A 21377-nucleotide genomic window follows, 5' to 3' on the forward strand; every position below is an offset into this window, starting at 1 on the left:
AAGACTTGAAGGAGAGCAGGTAAAATGTTATTGGCATCTAGAAAATAGAAAGCCTTGGATATACAGTGGTGGAATGTTTAGGGAAACTATCACTGCAGAAAACAGAAATGCATCTAGTGAATTAATTCATCTGGTTTAGGATATTTCTACGCTAAATGTTGAAAGTGATAAGTAATTTCTTTAGCTGCATATAATAAATGAAGATAAGGAGATAAAGGCTAAGAAATTATTTCATGTTCAAGCAGAATATAAAACAAATGAAAATGGACCTCCATTTTCTGGGTTTAAAGGATCCATTTCTGGTTTCTCCAAGAAGAGTCTCAAAAGCAAGAAAGAGCCTGAGTGGTCAGAAAACATGACGGAAATCGTGAGACTATAAAACCCTTTTTTTTTTACGATTTATTTATTTTATGCATACAAGAACTGGGGTAGAGGCCAGAGGTGTGGAGGGTGAGAGGATTCACCAGAGACAGAGTGGGGAGCAGAACAGGCAGACTGACAGAAATACACTGCTGAGGGGAGCAGCGGGCGAGTCAGGACAGGTCTGCTGCGCCATGTGGGTATCTCCCCGGCCAGGGATTGAACTTGTGCTGCAGTGGCTGTGAACAGCTTTATAGGCAGTGTCCCAACACCCCCACTCCCATCCTGCACCACCAGGAAGGCCCTATAAAACCCTTTCTTAAGGTATCAAATGATTTAAGGAAATTTCTCAGAGACACTTTCAAAAAGCGTTCTACAGCTTTTCAGAATGTGCCTTTTAGCTCCTCTGTTTTCAATTGAACATTGCATCCCTTCTGAGAATCTTAAAGAAATAGTTCTACAACAGCCTCATAGGGAACTCAAGGTAGAGACATACTCTGAGCTCAACAACCTTTCAGTTTTTCCTGTTTATTTGTTCTTTCATAGGAAAACCCTATCCAAGATTGAATATTTTAATCAAAAATCAAGGTAGCGTATCATTACATAAGCTGAGACCATTCCAAGTCACAGATGAGAGCTTTCTATTTTAGAAGTCTCCCTTAACAAATTCTTAAAATACAATGTTTGCTTTAAAAAGGGTAATATGCCCCAGGTCAATTTGCTTTTGCCAGAACAAAGACCCCTTCCAACCTGCATTTGTTGAGATAGAGTTCCTCAGATACAGGACAAATGCTACTGAAATAAATTCAGGCCTGCACTGGAGTCCCCAGTAGAGGAATCCCCACACATTAGATAAAGTCTCAAGTAGCCCAATTTCAGGGAACAGAGAAATATTTTGAGTTTGCAGAGAGCATGCTATGTTGCAGTAGTGGCAGGTTTTAGAGGCAGAGATGTGAAAGAGATTAAAAGAAAGTTTACAGTGCTTGGCATTAGGTGGTACACATGATCTCAGTCCTGCCAGAGCTTTACCTTTGTGAGGAAATATTTGACAGCATCAAAAAGTATACCTGATAATGTGGAGAGATGCTGGGACTTGTATATTCATTCCCCCACCATTGCACCAGCAGGAAGGAGAAAAGTTCTCTGAAAATGTGTTAATACCAGAGTCTTTTGCAATTAGCCATATGACAAGGTGCTATTGAACAGTTTGGAATATCAGATTGTTTAAAGCATGTTATTACAAGAGCAACATAAAGTAAGGCATTATTCAAGAACCTTTAGAATTCATGTGTGCTCTAAATTACCCTTGTTAGCAAAGCCTGATTCAAGAAGAAAAGAGAGAGAAATGACAGATGTTGACTTTATGGAGCCCAACCAAATGGCAGAGTTGAACTGGAGGCTTTAGCTTAGATTTGGGGATTTGCAGTGATGATACTGGCTTAATAGCTTTCCCAGTAAATCAGCTTCCCTGAAGTAGTTTCAGTGAGTGGTTTCCAACATCAAACTCTGATCTGAAACCCAGAAAAAAAGTGGGAGCCCTGGTGAGAAACTGTTCATTAATTTTCTTTTGTTGTATGAAATCTGATCTTGGAGACACTAGATGGGACCATGCAAGTACAAATAGCACCTTAGGGGTGTTTAATCATATGGTGCTCAGATGGCATATATTCAGTGCACAAGATTGCTAGGTGAAAGAAAATACCTCTCTCTTCCCTTTTTTAAAATTTGGATATAGAAAAGCTGGGTATTTTCTAGCAAATAACACTTGCTATGGGAGACTTTTTTTTAAAAAACTATACATAAATTAAGATCAGAAAACGAGAAGGGATCAAGGAGACAAATCATCATTGCAAAGTAACATTGCCCTAACAGACATTATGGCTCCTTCTAGTAGGAGGCAGAGAAGATGCATGTAGAGGCTGAAAAGAACAGAAGCTCATACTCCATCTCTATACATAAAATTCTCTGGATTAACCCAGATGTAAGCCTTGATCCTGAGAGTGAAAATGATAAGAGACACTGGTGAGAATTTTCTTTTGGCCATATGTGTATTCTTTAATGTTATGATCTTCTGCATACCCTCCAGAAATCCACATGCCACAGAGATATCTACTGATTCAGGTAGACTCCGCCTAGGCTAAGGCAGTGGAATATGGGTATGGGTGACTAGTACTGCATAAGTGAACCAAGTGAAAGGCAGAGCCAGACATAAATATCTCATGTGCCAACTGATATCCTCAAAGAGGAAAAGGAATTGTTTAGGTTCAGAAGATGGTTGAGGCTTGAATGCTAAAAGTAAATTGTCTTGTCTTTTCACCCCAAAAAAGGGTTTTTATGGCAGGTGAGCAAAAGGCTACATTCCACACCTGCCCCCAGGGGTGCAGGGAGGCCTTGCTGCCTTGTTTTCTCATGCATCATTAGTCCTTATGATAATGCCTGGCACATAGGAGGTGCTCCTTGAGTACTTGCTGAAAAAAGAGATTTTGGCAGGAAAAGAAAAAATTCTGTGGGTAACATTAAAACTAGTTAGACATCATTTGAGTCTCTACCTCTGAGAATTTTAAGAAGAGAAGAGACACTGATACTGGCTATGTTGGATGATGTAAGCACTCATTTGTCTAAAAAGCAAAGGGCTGGCTCTTCTGTCCTTGGTCCTCTTTATGTTTTCATCATTCTAGGCCCAAGGAAGACTCCTTTTTTGCCAGAGTTTTTAATTTTTGGAAAATAGCTAGTTTTCCATATTTCTAGAATATGTGAAGTTATGATACCTTATAGCAACCTCAAGCAACATGGCAAGACTTTGTTCTCAAAGTCCTATGGATGCTAAAGAATAACTATAAGAAAGAAAATATTAAAATCAACAAACAACTATGAACCAGAGACACTCTATGGGGGGTGGGGGACAGGCAAAGGAGGGATTGGGGTCGAAATAAGGGGGTTGTAATTGTATGGGGAATATAAAAATAAAATAAAAAAAAAAAGTCCTATGGATGCTGTCCAAGTACTCTATTCCTGGGAACTTTGACCACATAGACTATCCAGGTCTTTCTTTGTTCCATGTTGGGATGTTTGGGTGTGGGGGGTGTGTGTGTGTGTTTTCATTTTCTTGTGTGTGGAATAAAGACAAAACTCTTCATGTGGATGAGAGGAAATATAGGAATATTATACACCAAGATCAAATATCTAAACTCTGAGCTAGGGTGAGTTTCAGTAAATGTGCCTATTACAGATCATACAAAGTTAAATGTAGGATAAAAGATTTAAAAACCTTTGTTATTACCCATTTACACTCCTACCTAACAAACTACCATATTTAGAAGTGGAAATACCTGCTGAGAAATGTCAGGCATCTTGTTTGAATCCCTTAAACAAAACAATTTCTACAATTATGTATAGTGATGCCAAGAAATTCATCTGCCAGCACAAAAGAACACAATGAATTTTGTTTAGTGTATGAGTCTTCCATCTTTGGAGTAAGAGTTAGGTCTAACCTGTACATCATTACATAAGACTGCATGAAAATGTATGCTTTTTGGGTTTTTTTGGTTGTTGTTGTTAAAAATACTTTAAGGTGTTTTATAGTAAAAAAAAAAAAAATGGACTAGGGCCTCCCCGGTGGCTCAGCAGTTGAGCACTGGGCTGCAAGGCTGCCTGGCCTCTGAAGCGCTGGTTTAATCCCCAGCCACCGGCAAGGGTCCCACATGGCGCGACAGACCTCTCCTGCTGCACCCGCTGCTCCCCTCAGCAGTGTGTTTCGTCAGTCTGCCTGTTCTGCTCCCCGCTCTAGCTCTGGTGAATTCTCTCACCCTCCTGCACTTCTGACTGTACCCAGTGCTTGTATAAATAAATAAATAAATAAATAAATCTTTTAAAAAAAAAAAGATAAAAAAATGGACTAAAGAAATGCATTCAGAGGGTCACAAGCAGGAGATTTGTTAGGCATTCCAATTTATGGTATCTATTTAGTACTCAAAACTCAGGGGATTTTTCAAAAACAATTTGTTGACCATGGCTGGCAGTTGAAGAAGGCCATAGAAAGTGATGACTAAAAGCATGGATTGTGGAGCCAAATCTCATTTTCACCTCCTTGATTATTAAGCATGACTAGGAAATGTACTTAATCTCTTAGTGACCCATTTTTCACACTTGTAACATAAAGTATTCACTTTCTGTGGTTGGTTTAAGGGTCAAATGAGACAGCATACATAATGTATTTACCAGTGATGGACACAGAGTAGATTAACAGGTAACAAGTCTGATAAAAGTGAGTATACACTTTCCAAAAGTGGGGGGGGGGGCAACAATTGGGGAAGGAAGAGAAAAAGAGAAACACACAGAGACAAAAACTGACAGAGAAAGACAGAATAATTTGGAAAGGGTATTGTTGGAGACAGAATGAATGTGGTGGTTATTTATTAGATGAAGGGATTTTGAATTTTGAAGTTGTTGGAATGGAACAGGAATGGAATGTCAGGAAGCACTTGGAGATTTACGTTATCTTGAGAGAATCATTTATTTCTTGTACATAAAGCAAATAAAACGCTGGAAATATTTCCCAGGTCTTGCTCCCCCTTCGGTTCCCATTTCAGTCATAGTTTTGTACTCCTCCTGGAGACCGTGGTCCTGTGAGAAGGACGCAGGTATCCAGGAGAAATAGCTGGAAAGTCACCAGGCCATTACAATGTTCCGCAAATAGCTTAGAGATATTTTCATGTAATTTTTTTTGGGGGGGCGGGGAGGGAATAGTGATATACAAATTAAACTGGACTTTCCTAAGGAACGAGAGTTGGAAAAGAGTAAGGGATGATTTTGAGGTGGGCAAGGTTTTTCCCCTCTTTTCAAATGAACTGACAAGACATTCCTAACTTTAATCTCTATGTTAGGCCATTAGAAAGAAACACATTCTGTAATATAATGCACTCATTGTGCCATTAGTCACTAGAATAATAATTTACACTGCTTAAGGTTTAAGGTTTATTTTTATAATGGATTTATTCAAAAAATAATATCCAGTTTAGCTATATATGTAAGAAATAGGCTATCAGTGATTAACTTCTAGGTTTTTCAATGTTTTTAAAATATCTATATTTTTATTTTACCTTAACACAGGTTGATTCTAAAATAATTCTATTAACACCCTTCAAATAACCTTTTAAAATATTACTTATGAATCTATGCACCTCGATAAAATGTTTCCTGTTCTCCAGTTCCCTAGGGCTAAAGTGACACAATTATTAGCTTTCAATGGGGTTAAACAATAACTAACCATGCCTACCTCTGTGAAGGAATGGAAAACAAATATACCTTGAAGCACTGTAAACAGTTGAAAAGCTTCCCATACTTCAATTCTTTTTTATTTTTCTCTTTTGGAGCAGAGCACACGATTTTTTAAAAAATCCTTCCTTTTGAATAAAGTTTTTCTCTACTTCTAGTGTCCAATAAAGTCCTTTTTTGCCTGTAAATATTAATAATATCATACATTTTAACAGGGAACCTCTTGAATCCTGTGTTGTAGAAGGTACATTGTATCAGGGATCATTCTAGATGCTGGGGATGTACTAATACACAGAATAGATCAAGAATTCACAGTATTTTGTGTTGGGGGGGGAGGGTGGTGAGTAGGGAGGGGAGGTAATGAACAGTATTAACAAGTAAAATGTGACAATTGATAAGGAGAAAATTAAAACAGGATGGGGGCCTCCCCGGTGGCGCAGCAGTTGAGCGCTGGGTTGCGAAGCTGCCCGCGGCCTCTGCGGCACCGGTTCGATCCCCGGCTGCTCCTCGGCCACCGGAGGAGGGTCCCACATGGCGCGCAGACCTCTCCTGCCGCCCGCTGCTCCCCTCAGCAGTGTACTTCGGTCCTTCTGCCTGCTCTGCTCCCCGCTCTGGCTCTGGTGAATTCTCTCACCCTCCCGCGCTTCTGACTGTACCCAGTGCATGTATAAACAAACAAACAAACAAAATAAATAAATAAATAAATAAATAAATAAATAAATAAAACATGCCTCTATTAAAAAAAAATAAAACAGGATGGGAAAAGGAAATGTCAGTGGGGTTGGGCAGGGTAACAGTTTTAGGTAGGATGGTTAGAGAAGGGCTCTTGACATTTAAGAAAAGATGTGAAGGAAGTGGAGGATTCCATGCTTTAAGGAATAGGTGGAGTTACCAAAAGGTAAAGTACTGAGAAGTAAGAGACTTAAGAGGGTCTCAGTCTAGGAGGCCACTATAGATATGTCTACATCTTCTATTCATATCTCAAGATTCATTTTCCACCTTTCCCCACCTTGTTCTCTGACCCAAGGATTGAGCTGTGTTTTCCTACTTTTCCAGCCACATTTCTTCCTTCTAGTCACCTTCCTTCTTTTTCAATTATCCAAGTGTCGCCTCTCACAGCTTAGAAGCAGGATACCAAATACTTGGGTGTCTCTGGATCAATTAATAGTTCTTTACAGTGGCCCTAATGTGCCTGTGTCAGCTCAGGAAACCTACTAACTTTTCTTGGCTTCACCCAAAACATACAATCAGTATCACTGAGATGCAGGCCCAAGAATCTGTATGTTTAATAAGTTTCCTTTAATTCATTCTTACTGTAAGGCTTAGATATTAGAATCCCAGATTATAGAAACTGCACCCTTCTAAAAGTCATCTAAACAATTTCTTGTACTCTACATCTACGTATTTGGTTTAGCATTATCATTTTGGTCAGAACATAATTGATTAAACTTTTATTTCTATTTTTATTCAATGCTTATAAAATATTTTATTTGGTGAAATATTTTATCATTAAATATTATCCATAAGAATAATTTTTTATAGTTCTTGTCAATTTGTTCTGTATGAGACTTGAGGTCTTATTTGTAAATTTATAAATTGTGAAAGGACTACCCAAGACTTCTATATATTATTGTACAGCAGCACTGATTTTATTTTTATTTATAGTCTAATATTTCTCATGGTAAATTGTTTTTCAACATTATGTTTGAATTGAATATGAGTATCCTACAATTGTTAATAAATGCCATGCATTGTGCTATGATGTTGTGCTATTTTAGTTGGTAACTCTTTACTTTCAAGACTTCCCCAGAGTTATGGAAGGGAAATGGTTCTATGACTTAGATTGTTACAGAATTTGGGGTGCAGAATTCCCACTTCCCAGTATCTTAGGCAGTACTACTTTTACTTCACACCCAATCTTCTGAGAAGAAAGAGACTATATTGCTATTTTCCAGAGTGTTTCCTTTATAATTTTCAGAGTTCAGAACTTTTAAACATCTGTTGTCATTTCAGTTGTCTTTTCAGATGTCATAGGTTAATTTCTCCTGTAATAAAATTTGCTATTTCAAGATAGTGAGGAAAATGTGACTGTCAAAAATTAAGAAAAAGGAAGGTACTGTACCATGTACCAAGCAGATAACAGAAAACATCTACCTGAGTAGCTGAATGCAATTCCTTTGAAGAAGATTGGCTCACTTGATCTCTTACTAATAATTTTCATTTTCTTCCTAGCAGAGAAAGGGTATAGTATTTTTTTTTTTTTTGAGGAAACAGCATAATAGATTTGGCCCAGACCAAAGGTTAAACTTGTCTCTTAAGCTGGAGAGGATCAGATAGAGTCTTTATGGTCCACTCTGTCTAGACTATGTTTGTAAAAAATACTCAAAAGCATGTATTTCCTCTCAAATATTAGGATTTGCGGCTGCTGGTTAAAAATACATCCAAAGAGGTGCCAAAAACTGAAGCAAGTAGTCCATACATTTTAAGAATACAAGCAGAAAGACTAGGGAATTTTTTATTCATTGCATTGTATATAATAAAATATCTTACAAAAAAAGATTCTTGCGGAATTTCTACATCTCTATGCCTTTAGTTAAATTGTTTAAGTCAAAGTGTTTAACATAAGTGCATTTTTCATGAAGATAAATTTTCCACTTTTAAAATACTGTGCATTTTCTTTTATTAATTAAGGGACTATAAAGGTTCTAAATGTCAGTTGTAGTAAATGGTAAATGGGGATTAATCTACAAATGAAGAAAATTATTTTCTATCATATGTCTCAAAATTTTTTGTTTACATTACATTACATTTTTATGTAAGAACTGCATAGAAATCCTAAATCTGAAAGACCCTTGAAAGTTATGTAGTTTAGGGCCTTCCTGGTGGCACGGGGGTTAAAGACAGCATTATCAAGCAATTGGCAGCCATTGCAGCACAAGTTCAATCCCCAGCCGGCCAGGGAGCAACCCACAGGGCGCAGCAGACCTCCCCGGCTTGCCTGCTACTCCCCTCAGCAGTGTATTTCAGTAGATCTGCCTGTTCTGTTCCCCACTTTCTCTGATGAATCCTCTCACCCCCATACCTCTTGCCTGTATCCCAGTTCTTTTATGCATAAATAAAATAAATCTTTAAAAAAAAAGAAAGTTATGTAGGTTAGGAATACTAACAACAATAGCAATGATGTTATAATATAGCTAGCCTTTGAGAATTTACCACCTGCTGGGCACTGTTTCAAGAAGCTTTACATAGGAAATCTTAGTCAATCTTCGCAATAACCCTATGGTATAAATATTATTAACTTTATTTGACAGATAGGAGGACTGAGACAGAAAATGCTTAACAAATCTTCCTGAGGTGATAGTTAGCAAGTGGAGAAGTTGGTACTAAAGCTAAAGAAACACTTGTAAAATTATCCCTGTCAATTCCATCCATGCAATGTGTACACAGCTACTGACAGTGTGATTTGAAAGTGCCAGAAGGTCTACCCAAACACATCACCTTCAACAGTGTACAACACTGCTTCAACTTCCCACTAACAGAGAAAGTACTTTGTTTGAAGGTAATGCCTCCAAAAGGTTACATTTTAAAATATTACCTAAGAAGAACTGCCTGTTAATTTTATCAAGACAAGTATAAACATCTTAGGGAGATTTGGATGATAAAAAAGAAAAAAAAGAAAACAAAAAAGGCAAGCACCACAATATGCACTCTTGATCAATCTTGGCAAAGTGGAAGGATGATGAAGACAAAAGTCATCCAATTTGGCTTTAATTGGATAAGGATTACCAATCCTAAACTGTCTTCTCATTTGGGAAACATAACCATACTAGATAGTTAAAATCTTATTATCTGCAATGCAAAAGCTTGGTTAACAACAAAAATTATTTAAGTATAACTGATATTTTGTTCACTTGCCCTTATAAACAAATTCCTAATTAGTGATCCATGGCACACACACCCTGCTGACATATGAAATTTCAAATATGTATGTGGAAATACACAGCTCACTTACAAGATTGTCCTACGATTTCATCAAATTTTCATGAGTACCTCAAAAGAGTTAATATATTCAGCAAAAAAGCAAAGGATTTTAGAAATCCTAAATATGAAAAAGACCTTGAAAGTTCTAGCACAGCTGCACTTCTTTATATATCATCTAAAATTAGCATCTGCTGGAGGTTATCTTCAACAGCTAAGAGAATATACATAAACAGTTTTGATTTATATATACTAATGAACATCCAATGTTACATTTAAACTGATATTTTATAAAGCAAAATATGATGGGCAAAATGACCAAGATCACAATAACATTATATACCATTGGTTTGCCAAGACTATCTTTCACCTTTTCACTGTGTTTCTGCAACAACAGATGCAACTATTCAGGATTAAGTAAATAATATGCAACAAGGAAGTAAGCCAGATATGTCAATAAAAGTTTTCAGGAAAGGGTGAGGCAATTGGCATGGGCAGTCCATTAATTAAAACTATTTTAAAATGAACAAACTGATCTGATTTTCCCAGTCAGTTATTACCAGGTTCTTTGGAGTTCTTAAGACATTTTCTTTATTCTGTGTCTAAGAACAAATGTGGGCCAATTGCTGTGAGTTAATTGAAAAGGATTGTTTTCTTGTTGCCAAGAAACAGCGCTTTCTTACATTATGCAGGCCATTATGTGCAGAGATCAAGCTTCCTGATTTTTCTTTTAGGGTTTTAAGAATATAGGCTCCTGTGATTTCATTGTCCCTTGAGGAAAGGAGTGCATGCAGATTAAGAAAGCTTTCATTTCAATCTACCAGGTAAGATTTGGACTTGAAAGTGCAATGTTCCTCTTCATACTTAACTTTTCCTAAATTACTTAAATGCTTTTGTACTGAGTGAATGAGTGGATCTAAAAATGGTTGCTTTACTTGAATATTTTCATGTAAAATCATGCTAAATTGATTTTCTTCCAGTTAAGTTTCTGAGGGAAAGAAAAGAAGTGGAAATAGTAATAGATGCCTAGGAAACAGGCTCTAGAGTTTGTTTCTTTTTGATTTAAGAATAGTAAATAAATGTAAATCAAGAAGTTGTGTGCTTAGGATTAAACTAATAAAATCATTGCTATGGAAGCAAATAACATTATTTCTATAAGGAAAAAAGAGTTCATATCTTGTTTGACAAAGTTTAAACTGAGAAATGGGCTTTTGTATTTGTTAACCTCAAAAGGAGATTTGTTTACCTATGTGTAACTTGGTTACTTATCTCAAAGGAAAAAAAAAAAAAACCTCTGTATATTTTTATGATCTCTTTTCTGTTGACTATTTGTCTTAAAGATGAAGATAAAGTAAGGATTTTGTACTTAATGGAGCTTACTATAGGTGTGACACAAAGAAAGTTGCCCCTTTTTTCAGGAAGAAAAAATATTTTTGATTCAAGTATAGTTGCTTTCTGACTTTCACATGCAGTGCTCAATGTAAGTAATAATGTGGGGCAACTGCTTGAAAAGGACAGTTGAATTTGTTGGGTTAAATAAGTCTCCCACACTTAAAGGAGTTCATACTTTCATGGGCTTAGGTTCAACTCTGCACTCTTATAAATTTACACACACACCACATAGTTTACACAGATTATAGTTGAATGTCATTATTAGTTGAATGTTATTGCTCCTTTCATGTTTTACCTCTCCTCTTCTACGGCTCTGGGTTTCCTTGGAATATATTGCCTTTAAAAGGAAGATCATCAAAATGGATACAAGTCAGGTCAAATATTTGTTGTCTCATTAGGCAAGTTTCCATTTTCTCAGATTTGAAGACACCTAAGTATAAATATGACCTGTGTAATATGAGCCCTGGCTGATGGAAAATATCATTGCAGCATGCCCTTACCTGATAATATGATTTGAGTTTTCCATGAGTGAATCTATGTTCTGGTAAGGGAATTATTACATGGTATGTCAATAAGTGATAGTTCAATATAACATTCTAATATCCATTGATTTTTAACTTGTCAATTGGAGTTCCTTTCTTGAATGCCTATACATTTTTTTTAATTTAGAAAATAAAGACAGTATCATTAGCTATAACAAATTTATTACATTATATTCTTATTTATACAGAAGTAAAATTGAAGCAGCCCATTTAAATAAATGCTTGGCTTATGTTCATACGTATTTGGTGTGACTTATTTTCACTTTTATTGGAACTGTAAATTTGTTTCAAGATAAGACATAGCTAAACAATTCTGCCCTAGTTCTGAAAATATACTTTTAATGTTACTGATACTGTGGTGCTAGTAAAATTTTGCTTCATCATCTCACAATTAATGGAGCAACATGACAGGTGAATATGTAAGATGGATAGGTGGAGAAAACAACACTGACATAATATACTATAGGCAGATCTCATATTAAGCACACCATTTCTTTGTCAGTTTAGCAGAGTAACCATAACAATTAAAATAACTATAAAAGGAGTATTTAATAGTGTAATAAATGTTATTTTATTTGCTTTTTATTGAACAAATATAAGGGATACTATTGAAGATAATGACTTGGTTACTTTTTTTTTTTTTTTGAGGAAATCCTAAAGATTCCTAAAAAATTTTAACAAGGATTGCCAATTTTTTGATAGGAAATTGACCTAACTTTAGGAATTCTGAATAAAATATCAAGTTTATATAAAGATTATTTGTCTAAATAGAGAAGATACATGTAAAATATTTTAGTAATTTTAATCATCCTGTTTATCTATATACAATCAGCAACAAATTCTGTCTTGCTTTGATGAGCCATGAAGGACATTCTTTTCCTTCATCCTTAGTACTTTTGTGAAATAAATTTTTAACTCCTCAACTTCCATAAGACTTTGAACCACTCTTTTAAGTTCATTTTTCAAGTTAGTTTATAAGAATTTCTAAAACCTGAGGTTGCTGTATGCAATTTAGCTATAACGAGGGTACTTCAGGCATCTGGCATCTAGTGGACAGAGGACAGGGATGCTGCTAAACATTTTTCCATGCACAAGACAAGCCCCACAACATAGTATCAGATTCCAAATATCAATAATTCTGAGACTGAAAAACATTGCTTTATAGGTCTCATATACTTTACCTTGGCTAAATGTCTGACTATGGGTTACAATTTTTGTTTTTGTAAATCTTGAAATATCATCTGCATTCATTCCTTTTACTTACAATATTGGCCCACAGGATCATACCTACATTTTAATTTAACTTTCTGGAATCTGTCTATTGAAAGTCTAGGAATCATAATCTGACTGGATTGTCCAGTTTTTCCTTCCTTATTACCAGAACCAAAATGACAATGGTCACATTATCTTTAAGCTCAAGTCATGTCCATATCACTAAATAATGCTTTGTCTGAATATTTCCCTCATTGCTTCTACTTGTGGATAAAGAAGGATGCCTTAAGGCAAAACAACAGTTCATGACCAAAATACTCTTCAATAGCCATTCGTTCATTCTATAGATATCTATTGAGAGCATCTATCAAGTTCCAGAACTTTTTTTTAATGTTTTTATGTTACATTGATAATTCAGTAGTGAATAAGACACAAGCCCTTCTTTTGTAGTGATTATGTTCTAGGGGATCCAAAATCTCCTTTCCCATCAATCATTTTTGATCTTGTTTTATTATATGACAAAAACAAAACAATAGAATATGGTGCATTGAAAATAATTGCATACGCTTGTGCTTTTTTTCTTCTTCATAGAAACCCTCTGTTTCTTGTGGGCTACCAAGAATCCTTTCATTGACTTCTGAACTTCACTTTCTAGCAGGTATCTCTATTTCAACTTGCTTGATTTACGTGTAGAGAAGACTGACTTTAAACTAGTAAATTTTGAATGTAGGGAAATAGACTATTTGATGAGTGTACATAGCATTAGTAAGAATAGTCAAGCTGCATTTAGGGAAAAAAGACATAAAAGTAAAGATGGGAAATTATGAGAGAAAAGAGGCCAGTCAAACCTGAAATGTATTTTATTTGCTATGGCAAGAAAAAAAAAAGGAAAAGAAAATGAAAGAAAAGGGAAAAAAGAGAAAAAAGCAGTAATGCGTCTTTGCAGTATAATCGTAACTCAGTAATTACTTTGTTCTGGCAAATACCTCTGTCTCTAGTGAATTCTTCCTACCTATTTTACAGTTTATTTCTACTTTTTAGATAAGGAATGGAAAACACAAGTGAAGCAATATATTATAATTTTAATATTCTGATCTGTATATTTATTTTGATTTCACTGTATAGTTCTTTCCATTCCAAATGTTTGTTTCCTTAGTATTTGCAGATTGGTTTTCTTAGTATATGCAGGAGTTAAATATTCTCCTAACACATTAAAATGTGAAAAAAAGGATTGTTTGCCTTAAAATTCTCACTTTGCAAAGCTATCGGTTTAATTACTTAGCTTATTAAAATTGCATTTACCAAAAGCTATGATTTCTACTTTCATCTTCCATTTAGAAATAAATTGAAATAAATCTTCCATTTAGAAATAAACCAAATTAAGGGTTTATCAGTATAAAAATATTCCAAAGGAACAATATACATGTAACAGCAAAAATGTGTGAAAATTGCATGAACATATTTTCTGGAGTTTACTGAAAATGTGAGAAATTCTAATACTATGGTTTACAACTGTTTTTCTAGTAATGAACTTGAAAAAAAACTATCTATAAGGTCTTAGTGGTACTGACAGATCGCAGTAAAATTTCCTCTTTCGTATGAGTAAAAACAAGAAGGGTCTTTCCTTCTTTGCTCAAGTCTGGGCTTTGCCATCCTGTAGTGTTCTGAATTCAGGCAAGTTACTTAATCTCCCAGAACCAGACTGCCTTGATTGTGCACTGAGTGAAAATACTTACCCCTAAGTGTCATTAAGAATATGATGTTTCACTTTCTTCATAACTTTATCCCTAGCTTATCATACCTCATTTCATGGCAAAGATTCTTTTTTTTTAAATATTTATTTATTTATGCATACAAGAACTGGGGTACATGCCAGAGATGAAGGGGATGAGAGAGGATTCACCAGAGACAGAGTGGGGAATAGAACAGGCAGACTGACTGAAATACATTTCATAGCAAAGATTCTGAAGGAACATGAAGATCATCTATTATGTCACACATCTCATGCTTGAATTGTTTATATAAAGTTCCCCTGGATACTAGTCTATGCTTAACTCTAATAAAACATTACCTCCTAAGGCAACATACATTTATAGATACTATGTTGAAACATAAAACTTCCTCTTTTAAAGGTCTAAAGCTCAATATTGGCAAATTTCATATGATTCACCTTAATATATACAATATAAATTAATCTTATTCCCCAAAGCATATGTTTATACAATAAAAGTCTGAAATACTCAATAATGCTAGAATGTAAATGTGGTTTTAATAGCTGTTTAAAAATTCACCATAAACACACTACTGGAAAAACTGTAAAAGCATTAAGGGCCTTGAACAGTGGTCAACAAACCAGTCTGTCGGCCCAATCCAGCCTTTCAGATGTTTTGGTTCAGTCTATGGGGTAAGAATTTGTTATAGTTGGGGAAAAAATCAAAGAAGGATAATATCCTGTGACATGTGAAAATTATAAGAAATTCAAAATTTCAGTGTCCATAAATAAAGTTGTTTTCTAACAAACCTTGCAATTCATCTACGTATTATTTTAGGTTCCTTTTGTCTTGCAAAAACAAAGTTGGGTAATTGCAATACAGACTATAAGGCTTGTAAATCCTAAAATATTTATTCCATGGCTTTTACAGAAAAGGCTGGATGACCCCTGTCCTACAGTCAAATTGACTACATTTGAATGCCAATACCACCACTTCTTGGATTGTAATTTAAGTATGTTACTTAACCTTTGTGAACCCTAGTTTCCACATTTAAAATGGACATACTAATAGTACTTGCCTCAAATGATAATTGTGAGTGCCTCATACATCTTAAGTACTCCACAAATGTTACTATAATTATTAATGATTTTCCAGAGTGCCGTTGTAAATAGTTAAAAGGAAAAAATAGAGAAGTTTGAAACGCTCAGATGGGCTACAATTATCGCATCACCATATCATAATATAGCAACAGTGTTCAGCATTCTGTGGACAATAGTAAAATGTCACCACTTTCTCATAGAAATAATTTTAATATTTACATCTCATTCATACCACATGAATCATTTCAAGTTAGAAATATATAAGTCTCTAAATTTGCAAATGCTAAGTTACAAAGTAGGAGCTGTTTTATCCTTGGGACAATGAACATCTGCTGAAATTCTCTGTCCAAGGGAGCATTTGCCTTTGCTGGACTTTCTTTTCTCTGTCGCTCTCTTTTTTTTTAAGGAATGGAAAAAGAATCCTTTAAATTGAACTCTTCTCATCTTCTAAACATAGAAACAAACTGCTTCTCTGGAGACTAGCTGTTTCTAGGATTTGGAAATATAAAGTGGGGACTCTCAGCTTTTTACTTTTACTTTTTGCCTATATTCAAGCAATTTTACTTAGAGTGCTATACTTTTTCCCTTCTTATTTGAATATTGTTTGAAAGACCACAGACTTCTAGATGATTTAGGATTTTTATATTGAATTACGCTTTACAACACTTTCTATGTCTGAGAGAGATGGAAAGTGGGGTAGTGGTTACCACACAGCAGAAAAAGGATCAAGTCTTAAATTAGAAAGACTTTTGAGAAACAGCTCAGATCTATTACTTTTTATATGCAAAGTCAGAAGGCTTTGGAGGGAAGACACCCAAAATCTTGAAAATAAAGTACTCCCAAAGCTAAAATCCTAGAGATAATGAATAGTTAAGTAGAACTACTGATAACCTTCAAGTCTAAGACTTATCATTCAGGTTACCTCTCCAGCTTCTCTAGATTGGTTTCCCCAGGGAAAGCTGGAGAGAGGACACTTCAAGCATTCAGATTTATAATGTGTACTAAAGAGGGCAGTGAATAATAACTATTAGAGTTCTCTGGTTAACCAGCTTGAATTAAAGATGTTTCTTTTGTTTCCTTACTTTAAAGCAGAGCTTCTGATCCCTGGGGATTACACCAAGAGCAGTGAGTCATATCTGAAATGAGGAAGGGAAAGTGCTATCAAATTTCATGTTGATTCATAATAAGAAGAATGACGGGTTGTTCACAGTATTTCAATGGGGAGAGAGAATCAAATATTTTGAGTATTGAAGAGTCTATGTGCTATTAAAGATTGAAGAAACTTATTTTCAAATAGAATGGATGCTAGCATATATAGATTATTCCTGTTTATATTTTTAATTCCCATTTTAATAAACCAGCCATTTTTATATAAACAAAAAGAAAAGTTTAGCTAGCCAGACAAAAAGATTTTGCCACCTGCTCTGTACTCTGCCAGATAGTTAAAATCTGTAGCATTCTTTGGTACAGTTTTAAGAGAGCCTTCCTTCAGAAATTTTCTCTGTGTGAACTGTTAGAATCTATTGGATGATAGTCAAACACTTCTGTAATTTCCTTCACCATTTTTAGCTCTTTTTGGCATATCTTATTTCAAGTATTTCTCTGGAATGTTGAGAAGATGCCAGATATTATTTTGAATGTTTCATTTTAATGCAATATCAAGCTAAAATAGTACCTTAGAGACCAGAAATAAAGGCAAAGTGTTGCTCTCTTATCTTTTAGAAAATGAAAAGCTTTAATAAGGATGAATTTTAATGTTGGTCAGTCTCCTATTATGAAAGAAGATTTGAAAGGAATTTTTTTAAGGCAGTAATAGATTTATGGGAGTGGGAGAGGGATGTGGAGAAGGGATTGAGTAGAAGGAAAACCAGAAGTTAAACTTATCATTTAGGTTATTAAATGGTCCAAATATTTGGTTACAAGCCAATGATTCCAGTGGAGTTGTTTTATCTTGAATATTATAGGCAATTGAGTCTTCCTCATCTAAACCTTCTGGAATAATGACTTCAGTAATAATGTCTGGTAATAATTAATGAGTAGTAATAGTCTACAATAAACTTTCCATGATTATTTCCCCAGTTGAACAAGTCAACAATTAGAAATTCTACCATAGCTGCCTACTGTGATTCCTGTAAACAAGCATGTGAGAGATGATGTGCTAGCATTAACAAGGAAAGAATCATAGTTCAGGGAGAAGCCTCATGAGATCATCCAATCCATACTAAAATCATTCAAAATAGAAGATTCTTTAGGCAAATATTTCCGAGGGATTTGTTACATTTGCAACTGCAGTATGATGAGATCCACACAATAAAAGAGGTTTGCTTGATTTCTGATCAAGCATCTCTGAAATATCAAACAAAGGATGAATTCTTTCCTAAGAAGCTTATGACTAATTCAGGTCTCTACAAGCATTCCAGGAACAAGATTCTTTTTGGTTACCAAGATCAAAAGTGTGATTTTGGCCCTAAGGCTTAAAAACCAAAGCACATGTGCTGTGTCTCCCTTGTTGTGTGGGCCTTTTCTCTTTTCATTTCTATTCTCTAGACATTTTTTTGAAATCCATATTACATTGAGAAGCAACAAGCACAAGTATTTTTAGTTGTCTCAACTGAATTACTTTCTTATAGGGCTAACATACTTGAACTAACAACTGCAAAAAATAATTAACAGAGAAAATCATTTCATGGCTCTGTATTTTCTAGTACCTGTCCCTTATTTTTAGCTTTGTGAATTTGACCAAGTCATTTAAATTTTCTGGACCTCAATTTCTCCTTCTGTATAAAACATCTAAATGACTGAGTCTTTTTTAGCTCCAACAGTCTATAGTTCAATCTATCATAAAGCAAAATTAAAACAATTCTGTGACCTTTATCACGAAGAAAAGACAGTGGGAGGGAAACATGTTAGGAATTTTTTCTTGTTTCTCCCTCTCCCACAAATGCTGCAAATGGCTGAAGTCAATGACAAAAAACTTTATTAGAGATGATAATTATTTGGGTAAAGTTTCATGTAAAGCCTATATATTTGAAACTGAAGGGGTAAGAGATTCTAAACCATAATCTCCTATCTTTCCCACTTTCAAGGCTTATAATTTATTTTAGAATAGATTATTGAAATAGCATATAATGAGTTAGTTTCTCAAGAAGAAACTTCTTCCTTCTAATTAATATAACTTTTCATCTTTGCTCCAAATTTGTGATACTGTACTTACTCCTGCAAATGCCCACTATTTCTAATACTCCTTTGTTGAAATCCTCCAAAAAAAAAAAAAATTCAAATTACACTCAAAGGAGAAATATTGCTAAATATTTACTTTTAATGATTTCATTCCATACACACAAATAGTCTGTTTCTTTAAAGCCCAACTCCTTATTTATTATTTTGAGAGTGGAGACAGGAGGAGAATATTTGATTATTAAATCTCCTGTTGTGATTTTTGAGATTAACTCAAATGGCAGAAGGAAGTTATGAAAAAACTATTAAAGAGATCTGATAATAGTAAAATATCTATTGTAATTTTGGTCAGACAGTTTAATTAACAGTTTGAGAATAGGAAAAGGAGCTAATATAAAAGAACTAGTTATATTTCATTTCCTTAATTTTTATGTCTAAAAACAGAAATATTTTGCCTACTTCCTATTTTGTAGAGCTATTGCAAAAATTTCCTGACATCACAAATCTTTAAGAGTGTGTTTTACTTAACATGTTGTATTGGGACAGTAAACTAAATCTATGCCAAAGTGCCAATGCAAACTTGGTTTCAAGTGAAAAGATGTAGAAGTGTATCTTCTGGATTAGCTGATGTTAGGAACCAGCCTTAGTGACAACTTCAGTTTTTCAAAGATAACAAAACTATACTTCATTTTAACTTTCAACTGCTAAGTATGTCAGGCTGCCAAAAGTTAGGTTAGTTCAGTGATTCCACTGATCAATTTTTAACCATTTCAAATAATTATTCATGGACAGATAATAGCTATAAGAAGAACCAGTGATCAATTACAATGCTCACTACTGACAAAGCAAATAAGTTCAACTGAATTTTTTTAATTGCAGTAACTTCAGTTGACAACACTGTATTTTAAGAATACAGCTTTACATCTCTTCAACTGTATGTTGCTATACCATCCCCACCACCAAGGTATCAATACCCTCCACCAAAACCACTGGGCTCTTTTATCCTCTGCAACCATCTACCCCTCATTTCTGATAACCTCAGTTCTTCATCCAGAATCCAGGAGTTTGTTTTGGTTGGTTTTGTATGTTCCTTTGCTTTCTTTCTTTATATTCTACCTATGAATGAAATCTTTCAGTATTTTAGCTTAGCTTAATCTCCTCTACTCCCATTTATGTTGCCTCACATAGCAAGGTTTCATCTTTCTTTTTAATAGCTGAGTAGTATTCTATTGTGCATATACGCCACATTTTCTTTATCCAATCTGTTGTTGGGCACTTAGGTTACATCCATACTGGCTACCACGAAAACATAGGTGTGTATATGCCCCTTCAAATTAGTGTGTTTGTATTCTTACAATAAATACCTAGGAGTGGAATTGCTGGATCATATGTAGATTGATTAATCTTTAATAGTTTGAGAAACCTCCATACTATTTTCCATAGAAACTGAACCAATTTATGTATCCACCACCAATGTATTAGTGACCCCTTTTTCCTACACTCTAGCCAATACTTGTTATTTCTGGTCTTTGATATAGATCTTTCTCACAGGTGTATGGTGACAACTCTTTGTGATTTTGATTTGTATTTTCCTGATAAAATAATAATGTACATTTTTTCATGTGCTTATTGGCCATCTGTATGTCTTTGCTGGAGAAGTATCTATTCAGATCTTCAGCCCATTTTTTGGCTGGGTTGTTTGGTGTTTTATTGTTGTCGAATTGTTTGAGTTCTTTGTAAATCTTGTATATTATCCCCTTATTGGATATATGATGTATAAATATTTCCTCCCATTCAATAGAATGTATTTTAATTTTGATGAGAGTTTCTTTTGCTGTACAGAAGCATTTTAGTTTGACATAATCCCAATGGTTTATTTTTGCTTTTGTTTTCCTTGCTGTTGTAGTCAAGTCCCCAGAGATATCACAGAGGTGAAGATGGTGGACCGTATAACCTGTTTTTGTTTTTTTTTTGTATTGTATGGTTTCAGGTCTTATATCCTCCAAGTCTTTAATCCATTTTGAATTAATTTTTGCATATGGTGTGCTATGTGGGCTAGTTTTATTCTTTTTATGTAGCTGTCCAGTTTTTCAACAGAATTTGTTGAAGAAACTTTCGTTTCTTCATTGTAGACTCTTGGTTCCTTCAAAATAAAGTGTTCACATAGGTATGTATTTTTATCCCAATACCACACCATTTTGATTACAGGAGCCTAATATCTCCATTCTTTTTTCTAAGAATTACTTTGACTATTAGGAATCTTTTGTGGTTCCATATGAAATAAATTTAGCCTTAAATTTTCCACAGAGTCTATAAAACCTGCTGTATGAAAGTTAATTGCTTATCCATATTTTAGATTATAATGTAGAAATAATGTAGATTATTTGTAGAATATACAAAATCAGAAAGTATTCTACACAAAATAGTTATGGCTTTCAACTTTAAAAACCCCTCATTTTCCAGTTTGTTTTCATGGTATATTCTATTAGACCTTATATGAAAATTAAGAGTATATAACAAATTGCACTGATCTCTAGGGCGTGAAAATAATTTAATTTTTTATTAGCACTACTATAGTAGCCACAAAGTCAGTAACTTGGTAAATACATTAATGCCTCTGTGGGTCTATT

General features: G+C 34.7%; 1 long non-coding RNA gene across 2 annotated transcripts in view; it reads right to left on the minus strand.

The window, feature by feature from the left end:
• Nucleotides 1-5669: 5669 nt before the first annotated feature.
• Nucleotides 5670-21377, minus strand: part of LOC119255997 (uncharacterized) — a 50077-nt gene continuing 34369 nt past the window's right edge. The window contains exons 3-4 of one of the 2 annotated variants that reach the window (XR_008553602.1): nucleotides 16653-16706; nucleotides 5670-5815 (exon numbers count right to left, since the gene is read on the minus strand). This is a non-coding gene — a long non-coding RNA (uncharacterized LOC119255997). Of the gene's footprint in view, nucleotides 5816-14610; nucleotides 16060-16652; nucleotides 16707-21377 lie in introns of those variants that run through there. The other variant, XR_005127601.2, reaches the window with a different exon arrangement.

The sequence above is a fragment of the Talpa occidentalis genome, unplaced genomic scaffold (genome assembly GCF_014898055.3).
Source record: "Talpa occidentalis isolate TD23 unplaced genomic scaffold, MPIMG_talOcc4v2.1 talOcc4.3, whole genome shotgun sequence".
NCBI lineage: Eukaryota > Metazoa > Chordata > Mammalia > Eulipotyphla > Talpidae > Talpa > Talpa occidentalis.